The sequence below is a fragment of the Peromyscus leucopus genome, unplaced genomic scaffold, assembly GCF_004664715.2.
Source record: "Peromyscus leucopus breed LL Stock unplaced genomic scaffold, UCI_PerLeu_2.1 scaffold_627, whole genome shotgun sequence".
Classification (NCBI taxonomy): domain Eukaryota; kingdom Metazoa; phylum Chordata; class Mammalia; order Rodentia; family Cricetidae; genus Peromyscus; species Peromyscus leucopus.
This window is the reverse complement of record NW_023505538.1, coordinates 94217-101762: the sequence shown is the minus strand read 5'-3', so window position 1 is coordinate 101762 and position 7546 is coordinate 94217.

The following is a 7546-nucleotide window of genomic DNA, read 5'->3' as shown; positions in this document are numbered from 1 at the left end:
TATTGCTAAGAAGGGAGCTCACAATGACTTGAATATTCGTATAGTTAGTTATCCGCTCATCTGAAGTTCATTAGAGTAGGACATATGTTTAATATATAGCTTGGAAGCGAGAGTGTGGAGAGGTACTATTTAATCCTTGCGCTTCTAACATTGGGGTGGCAATTTTAGCCTTATGTACAAGACAGAGAGCAGTGCCAAGTAATCCCATGCGAGCGAATGGTTCAGGGCAATTGAGAATAAATTATGGTTTAGGATTCAACCCAAACTTAGGAAAAAAAAATACGATAGTGCGGTGGCCAGAGGCTTCATGAGTAGAGTGGAGGAGGGACAACATAAAGCCAAAGAGCACAAAGATGGGGGGTACATAGAGATATTTTGCCGGGCACGTGTGCAGAAGATTGTTAAGTAATAGGAGAGTCTCAGAGCTTAAGTAGAATCTGGCTCACTGAGTGCTTCTGACTTTTGATGTGTCTGAGTATAATCCCCCATAAGGTTCAATACCAGGTACGAATGCTGAGAGCTCGGATAGTTGGAAACAACTTCTAAGGACTTAGTCGGGATGCTTAGGTCTCAGGGACACAATACTGGGAAGGAATTAATATAATCTTGGAGGGAACCCAGTTAGCTGTGTGAAGTCAAGTTATCTGAACTAACCTAGGTGCCTCCCTCTAACCTCTCTTGTTTCCAATCTGGGGCTTGAGTCTTCCTCTTTCCAGTGATCGCTGCTACATAATGCCATTGATGGTGTAGCCAGAAAGCTCAAACCAGAAATGAACAGATTCCAGCCCTATGTTCTTAGACACACCAATACAGGGAGTTAAGTAGAACAGTACTAGCTTTGTGACCAGACTACTGGTCTTAAACTATCTGGATCTTTGATTCTATTGGGCCACAGATGGTGATTTTTAATACCTATCCTCCAAGGATAGAGCAGAGAAACCACACTCCATTGTAGAGATAAAGTATTTAACACGGCAATGATGCCCAGTGCCAATGAATGGCACCCTAAGATGCTCAATACTCCATCAGCAGGTTTGTGGATGCTGGAGAGGGAGGGTGACAGTGTCCTGACTCGAAACCTCAGCAAATGAGTGTCTCCTCCATTGTATTCATCTATGTTTTTGTTGTCCTTCTACTAACTCTGTAATGGACAGGTTTGTGGGATGGAATCATTATCATAGAACCAGGAAAAATTATGATCGCCAATGAGGGGAAATGTTGGTTCATTTTGTTTGGTTTGGCTAACTGCTATAGGAAGGGACTGGGAACTATGGGAAATCTCTTCTAAGTGACCCAAGCCGTGTGTCAGCTAGGGAAACTTAAGAATATGCGAAGGGAGGTGGTGTGACCAAAGAGTCTTCTTTCCTCACAGTGCCAAGCGAGCACTTAACAGTAACACACTTTTGGCAAGTCAAGAAGAAGGGCATTCAACATCAGTGACACAAGTTTTCAGGAGACATAGAAATGAGAGGATCTACTCTAGAGAAAAGAGATAGGCTCTCAGGCTCCGCATGAAAAATCCAAAGTTCTAAATGAAACTCCAGAAGTGAAATTTAGAAGTTATTCTCTCACGCTCTGGCCATAGCCGAGACCAGGCTAGGAACAGATTCCAGAACGTGAGATTTCCAGAGTCTGTATCTGCTCTCCAGCATCTACAGTGGAAACAGGTCACACACACACATGACAGACAATGGCAGATACTTACATCCATAACCTGAGGCCCGGAGTCTACCACGGCACAGCACAGCTTCAAGAGACTCACAGTACACGAACTATAGACTTCAGAATGTGCAAACCAAATCCCTGGGCACAGCTAGAAAGAGCTAGGGCAGGACTGGTTCTGGTCCAGCATGGAAACTTGCTACATGGCTGCTTGTGGCCCTCAAGTGGGACGCATACATGCGCCCCAATCGAATGGTTTGTGCGGAAGAGTGAAAACATGAGGTCATATGCTCATCATCATCTCATGTGCTCTGTTCCTGGAAGTGGCTGGAGAACAGAACCCGGAGGCTCTACATGGCAAACACCTTGCATCCAAAGGAATGATGCCGGATCAAGTTCAATTTTGCATATTCATGGCCCTTTAAGTGCAGTCTAACCTTTGCTTCAGATGCTGAACTCAGAGGTAAACAACAAGCACATTAGCCTTGCTGATCGCTCCCTAAAAGGCGTCACTCAAGTAATTTGGTGACTAGAGGGACTGATGGGCGATTTGACTATGTGCAAAGCGTCAATATATAGGACTGAACATGCAACCTAAACCCCATAAGCAGCACTGTGCATTTAGTCCGTGGCATCCGAGGAGGAGAAATCAGATCCTAAAGGATAAAGCCGGTTAAAGGCAGACAACAATTAAACCTACCTTGAACTGCATGGGTGCGAAGGGTCCTGAGGAGAGCAATTCCTGTCAAAGTCAGAACAGAATGGGCAGTGCTCAGTGCAGGTGGCCCGGGCCCTTCTCCTCCTGAGTGCATGGGCTGCATGTTTGGAACGGTGAGTCATCCTCCCCTCACTAACTACCCAGGCATGGGCATATCTAAGATGATTGAATGGCAAGATAAGGTCATTTGGGGCTACATTTTGTTGGAAGGTGTCCATAAATGACTGGTTGATCCACTGGGGCTGTGAGGAAGGTAAACAGAGGCATGTGGGAAGGCAGGCTGCTCACGAAAAGAGACGATCTCCCCAAATCCTCTTTAAAGAGCCTCCTTGCCGACGGCTGCAAGAATTTCCCCAAAAGTCCATCTCCCAGAAGTCCACTGGCCTTTCCATTCTGAGGGCCAAGTCTTGAGTACACAGACTTTGAAGATCATCTAGCACCCACATGGCAGCAGGAAGACCTATCCCAGAGAAGCTGCTTTCTTCTGCACCTCATCTCTCTTTTTTTTTTATTTTTCTAGAATAGATGTACATTTTGTATTTTGACACAGTGTAATGTTTAGCATATAGATCGTCTTATTGAGCATCTGCCAGACAAGGCCATCCAATCATCTCTCAAATGATTGTGGCACCAATGGCTGGTATAGTCTGGTGAATCTTGAACTCAGTCGATCCGGTCTGCTTAGAGGCATAGAGCGCCAGTATTCTTATGCACTGGGAGCTACCATCTCTCCAGCCCCATTCCACATGAGGACTCTCTTCTAGTTAAATATGTGTATAAACCCTTCGCTATTTGGCACTAGTCTCCACTTATCACAGGGGTTCAGAATATGGGATGGCGCAGACTCCATCAGACAGACTCAAGAATTGGTCTTAAGTTTACACCATGATATGTAATCTAATCGTTCGAGTGTGAGGTAAGCCGGTCATGCACAGAGAACTTGATGTAAACACTCAGATGGGAAACAGGCTTGGGTCGTTAAGTTGCTTCTACGTGTCAGTAACGGAAGCTACTACACAGAGAGGATGCAGGAGACCTAACAGCTGAACAGATTCTAAAACAGGAACAAGAGACAAGCATGGAGTTCAGTAGAAGTGCTCCATAAGAATTCAGAGTTTACGTTTGGCTGGGGCAAACCTTAGCCACATACACACCTCTGATCAATCTGCTGCCATTCCAAGAGGCTCTGGTACTCTTCGCGAGATAACACTTTGCCAGATTCTTGCGCTCGAGCGCGACCCACTAGCGTGGTACTCCAGCTTGCCTGCCTAGCTTCCGTGCTGGTCTGCCCCCTCACTAGCGTTTTTGACTCCTCTCCTGTTATGCCCTTTGCCTCTGGTATCTGCCAGACATTCATTCCTTTGAACTGTCTGTTGGAACATCCTCTAATCCCCTCTCTCTAGGCATGGCTCGCTCTGTTCCCCTATCAGTACCGTTCCTCCACAGGCATAGGCCGTTGGTTTTCATCTCTCCCTCTTTCAAGGCCTCTCCAGTTATGACTGTCTGTTCTGCTAATTGCCTCCTCACGCCTCGCTCTCGCAATTCCTTGACCATCTCTGCAGCTTCTTCTTCTCTCTGCGCTCCCAACAGAAAATCACTCTTCGTGCGTTCTTTCTCGAGACCCTCACTCTCCAGCTTCCTCTAACTTTCTCCATACTCTCTCATGATCCGTATTGTTATGGTTCTCTGGTCTACATGGTTTACGAGGCGTGATATATGTTCTCCTGTCATAGAGTGCTCTCTGTATGTCTAATAGTCTTAGCCCAACACCCTTACTCCTTCACATAAGGGAGTTGTTTGTGAAACCCTATAAGTATGTGTGAGTCTTAGTATGCCTACTACTAACCAGGTAACTCTTTGAAGGGAACAGTGGGAGCTCGGCCCTCTCTACTCCTCCAGTTGCTTCTGGCTGTGCAAAGGAAACCCAGCCCCTCCACTTACCTACTCCACCATCAATGCCGCAAAGCAGTGGGGCCAAGCAAGAAGGACTAACGTCCCTGAAACCGTGCTGAGCAAAGCCAAAGCAAGCCTTTGCTCCTTTTGAGATGGTGTCCTGGGCACTATGCCACAGTGTCGGAAAGCTGCCTAAAATAGGTAACTTGATTATCTTGGCCAAATCTTTTCACCTTTGCCATGGCCATGGAATAATCACAGATGTCTCAACTCTACTCTAATGTCACGGAGAGGGTATCCCGACTTGATGAGCACCAGGGGCAAGGGGGTTTAGGTCCCAAGTAGAATGTTGCCTATTTCAGTGGGAAACTGGGAGGTGAGAACATCTGCAGGCAGGTCCCACGCAGGGGCAGCCAGTTGACAGCAGCACCAAAGACACTTGTCAGTAAGTAGCCCTAGTGTGAAGTCTAGATGATTTAGCCAGAGTAATAATTAGGTCATGTTCTGGGCACAGCCAGCCCAGGAGCCTGAACATAAACTGAGACAAGAGTGAGAAGAAAAGATGTGGCCAGAACGTTGAATCCCATGAGGCGGGGCTATCATTACCAGATCATGGCCTGAGTCAGCAGCACAGATCAAAGAAGCTTTGTCTCTAGATTTGCTCTATCTATGCAGAGGAACAGCAGGCTGGGAGCTGCTGGCCTCCTGGCAGAGGCTTCATGGCCTCTCCTTTTATATCACAATGAAAAAATCCCTGACAGACACAGCACATGCCACCTCTGTGTCTAGCCACTCAGAGTCTATAGGGGAGGGTCTATACTGGAGGAGAGGATGGCAGGTGTGGTAGTTTGAATGGATGTCCCCTAAAGTGCATATATTTGAATTGAAAATACACCAGGGAGTGGACTCTTTGATAGAATTAAAGGACAGGACGTTGTGCCTTGTCGGAGGAAGTGTGTTACTGGGGTGGGCTTTCAGGTTTCATTGCCAGGTCCAGTCTCTCTGTCTTTCTCTGCTCTCCGTCTCTCTCTCTCTCTTCTGCTTACAGATCAGGATGCAGCTTCTTAGCTACTTCTCTACAACCACCAGTCATCAGCCCGGCCACCATACTCCCCCATGATGTGACAATGAACTATAACCTGAAACTTAAAGTCGCATCCCCAAGTGTATTATTGGCTTTTCCCTATATAAGAGTTTGCCATGGTCATGGTGTCGCTTCTATCTGATTCTTTTCTACAACACAGACCACAAACATACACTGAAAAGAAGCAGGCAATGGCAAGTTTAGAATGAGCTGCCAGAAGGCGGAATGCAGAGAGGCCTTTTGGCTGAACGACGTCCACCTGAATTATCGCTGGAAATCAAGTGTGTGGCCTAAGTTACGTTGTTTCTATTCCACTCTTACTGGAGGAAGCAGTCTGGCGGACATTAAGTACTTAATGAGGGAAAATCGAGTTGTGAACAATGTTCCACCAACAGATGAACTGTTTTAGTCGCACTTTGTCTACCAACAGCGCTGAGTTAAATTGAGATCGAGAGACGATAGTAATGGCTTGCTCTCTGTTCTCTCACTTCGTTTCGATGTCTCTCACTATTAGCCCTATAGATGGAGGCGAGAGCGTTCCAGTGCTGGCGCCAGTCTTTGTGTTCTCACAACTCGCACTTCAGTATTAGAAGTGCAGCTGCTTATATGAAAAATTAACAACTCTCTTTGACATTTTTCATAGTACTCCAAGAAAGCCTCATGCTAGTAAGCATAAGGATCACAGTGAACTAAGGCAGAGGCCAATGATGATTTGAAGCGTGTAACACAAGTGAACGTGCTTTACAGGTTGACTCAATACAGCAGCGTAGAACATTTTGCTGGATGCGCAGTGTATGATAGCACCCGGAGGCTCTGTAGACATCTCAGATGAGGACAGATCATCACAGCTCTATAGAAGGAGGGAGTAGCAAGGTGGTAGAGAACCGTGCCGAATTGTGAGCAGGAAGACTCGAAGCCATCGTCGATAAATGGCCCCCCTCTCCCTGGGGAATGCTAATGTAATTCCTATTCTACTTGGAGCTCAAAGACAGGGTAAACCTCGATGGATCGATTTAGTGAAGATGAAGGCAAGGCCTCTCTTGAGTGTGGGAGGCTTGATTGATAAGCGTTAGCAGCTGCAACACTCTCTGATTCAAGAAGCACCCGGGGCCAAGGTCAGAGACCACTGAAAAGCTCTATTGAAAACGTATTGTGTCTTCCACAAAGCCTCGAACTCCAGCTTAGTAGGTTGACGCTGAGTGAACTTGAGTAGAAGCATGGGTATGTTGTGAACTCAAACTTCTGGGTTCTGGCTATTCCAGGAGCTTCATTTTATGTTAGGATTTAAGCCTCTTCTAATGTTGTACAGGCATCTGCCATCACTTTCTGGGCACACTAAGTAAACATGGTTATGATATGGACAGTGGTTTGAGTTCAATGTATGTGTGATCTGTATCAGGATCCCTTCTCGACGTCCCCATCCTTTGACAAGTCTTGCTCCCCGAAACTTCGCGTGGATTTGGTTGTATCACACAGGGCTGCTGGATGGACACAATTGTCAAAGTCTCTCTATCGATATTCTTTCCTTGAGTATCAGAGTTGTCCTATCCTTCAGCTATCGGAGCTCTCTTGGCCTTCCCAGTGGATAGGCCTTGCTTCAGAGGCTTCTAAAGCCTCAGCATGGAAATGTCCCGCTCGCGCGTTGTCTGTCTGATACTTAATTACTTGAGTCTCAGTGCCCATTTTTGTTTCTCTTTTTTTTTTTTATTTTTTTATATTTTTGTCCCATGTTTTTTTTTTTTCTTAATTAATTGAATACTTTTTTATTTTTTTTCTTTTTACTATTTATTGGGGCTTATTTTTTTTTTATAGGCGTAGTTTATTTATATGAACACGGAGATATAAGCATTCACGTTCTACAGGTGAGGGGTTCAATTCTGGCAAGCTGGTCGTTGATGGCATGATGGTGATGGTTGCGCCTTTAATTGTGTTCTCATTTCACATTTAGGGGTGAGGAGGCCAAAGTCTAGCAATGAATCCACCATTTCAATGCTCAAACGCCAGCGCACTGCGGTATGCGTGGGCAAAGGAAAAACCTTGTCATAGTCCCACAGAGTCCTTTCTTTCCTCCCTTAAGGACATACCCTCCCCCCCTCCCCGAGCCACCTCAAGAAGCCGTAGGGTAGCTGTACAGATGAGGGTCCTGTTCCCAGAGACTACAGGTGAATCTGATTTCTTTACACAAGGCA